Source organism: Protomyctophum bolini, assembly GCF_963924005.1.
Source record: "Protomyctophum bolini genome assembly, chromosome: 11".
Lineage (NCBI taxonomy): Eukaryota > Metazoa > Chordata > Actinopteri > Myctophiformes > Myctophidae > Protomyctophum > Protomyctophum bolini.
Window position 1 is genome coordinate 10,217,430 of NC_137872.1, and position 2,208 is coordinate 10,219,637.

At 54.2% G+C, this 2,208-nt stretch overlaps 1 pseudogene across 1 annotated transcript in view; it reads right to left on the minus strand.

Moving 5' to 3' along the window:
- The window catches only part of LOC308324794 (voltage-gated potassium channel KCNC1-like), a 72,123-nt pseudogene extending 70,351 nt beyond the window's left edge, over window positions 1-1,772 (minus strand). The window contains exon 1 of the transcript XR_013966222.1: window positions 1,169-1,772. The product of XR_013966222.1 is annotated as a voltage-gated potassium channel KCNC1-like (transcript). The remainder of the gene's footprint in view (window positions 1-1,168) is intronic.
- Between the last annotated feature and the right edge of the window lie 436 nt (window positions 1,773-2,208).

Genomic DNA, 2,208 nt, shown 5'->3' on the forward strand with positions numbered 1-2,208 from the left:
GAGGTGAGATAATGCACTAATCTGGTCGGACGGCTCCGCACACTGACAGCAAGAGTTCTACACAGGATGACAACGGGAACAGCGACGGTTAATCAAGCGTGGGAAATAGAAGAGGGGAGGACAGGAGAGGAGAGGAGGGGAGAGGACAGGACAGGACAGGACAGGACAGGAGGAGAGGAGAGGAACCGACCGAAGAGGAGAGGAGAGGAGAGGACCGAACAGGACAGGACAGGGCAGGGCAGGGCAGGGCAGGGCAGGGCAGGGCAGGGCAGGCAGGACAGGACAGGACAGGACAGGACAGGACAGGGGGGCTGACAGGAGACTGAGGAGAGGATGACCGAGGGGTGCACTATGCAGTAAATTATACAGGCACATTGACAACTACTGTAGTAGGGTAATGCGTAGAAATGAGCAAGTGAGGAAGACAGAGACGAAGATGTGTGTGTGTCTGTGTGTGTGTGTGTGTGTGTGTGTGTGTGTGTGTGAGAGCCAGGACAGGTTGTTTATTTAAGTGGCGCTTTTTTAAACCAAAATCCCTTTGGGCCATAGATTGTGCATTACATTCACCGGCCATTCATATACACCGATGGCAACGCTCATTGGGAGCAATTGGTGGTTCAGGGTCTTGCTCAAGGACACTTTGACACTGACTCTGGAGGAGCCTGGGATCGAACTGTTAACCTTGCCATTTCGATCCGGCTGGCTGCTCTACCGGCCACTCTACCCCTGAGCCACTGCATGCCGCAGAATCATGGGACAGAACAGCACATGCTGCTGGAATATAATGATGCATCCAGCCATCCATCCATCCATTTATGCGACTGCATACAGAAAACAACAAATCTGTTATGGCTATAATCTGTAGCCTATGTTGATGCTCTTTTAATTTCTGTTGATGTTTTCTATTCTATAACATCTCATAACCAAATCCCCCTGAACGTCCCGCGTTCCCCTGAACAGCGACAAACTTTACGCGCAACAATGCGCAGTGTCCAAAATGTGCCTGCAGTGCCAAAAAAAAAAGAAAACGTGTGTTTGCACGTGCGTGTACGTGTGGGGAGATGTGTATGTGAATTGTGAAAGAGAGAAGTACGTGGAGTGGTTTTGGGGGGGTCCTGGTGAGGACTGGAGGGGACAGAACAGAACAGAACCGGAACCATGAGCTCACCCTGGCATTTTTGGACGAGTAGGGGTCTTCGAACAGTGACCACATGTAGGGCTGCCAGACGGACCACCGGTTGGGTTTCTTCCCGTCCTCCCCCATGCACAGGCGCTTCAGGTCGCCGTCCTCGTCGTCCTCGTCGTCAGGCTCGGGCGACTCGAAGCTGTCCAGGGCTTCCTCCGCGTCGCGGTGCTGCCGGTAGTTCATCCAGCAGCACGCCTCCACGTCCGTCTCGTCGATGCCCCAGAAGGCGAGCTCGTCCTCGAAGAGCGGCCCGCACACATTGCCGGGGCAGTGGAGCTTGCCGGTGCGGTAGTAGTTGAGAATGAACGAGAAGGTGGCCGGGTGTGTCGGTCGAAGAAGAACTCGTCGGACTGCGGGTTGTAGTCGAAGTTGCTGAAGGCGTCGGGCTCGGTCAGCCAGGAGAGGCGCGTGCCGGGCAGCGTCTTCAGGGTGCTCCGGTAGGTCTCATGTCGAACACCGCCGCAGTTTATCACGATCTTCTCGCTGTCTGACGCCGAACAAGTCATGGCTGCGCTGGAACATAATTCGGTCGGTTCGACCCGACTACTTGTTCCCTTCTTCCCCATGCACCGCCTGAGACCCTCTATCCGGCGCTCGCGTCTCAAGGCGAGCTGATGTTAATGCTGATGCAAAGGCGGGAGGAGTCGAGAGAGAGAGAGAGAGAGAGAAGAGAGAGAGAGAGAGACACCGAGACAGAGACAGAGAGACACCGAGACGGACCACAGAGAGAGAGAGAGAGAGAGAGAGAGAGAGTGTGCATGTGTGTATGCATGTGCACGTGCGTGTGCACGTGCATGTGCGTGTGCGTGTGTGTGTGTGTGTGTGTGTGTGTGTGTGAGAGAGAGAGAGAGAGAGAGAGAGAGAGAGAGAGAGTGAGTGATAGAATGTTCTGGTGTCCAGACTGGGACGGAGTGTCCTTGAGGAAGACACTGAACTCCGACTGCAATGCTCCCTATAGGTGCTGTTCAACAAATTGCCCACTAATGCTACTAATCGTTACGATATCACGATGGGTTAAAATG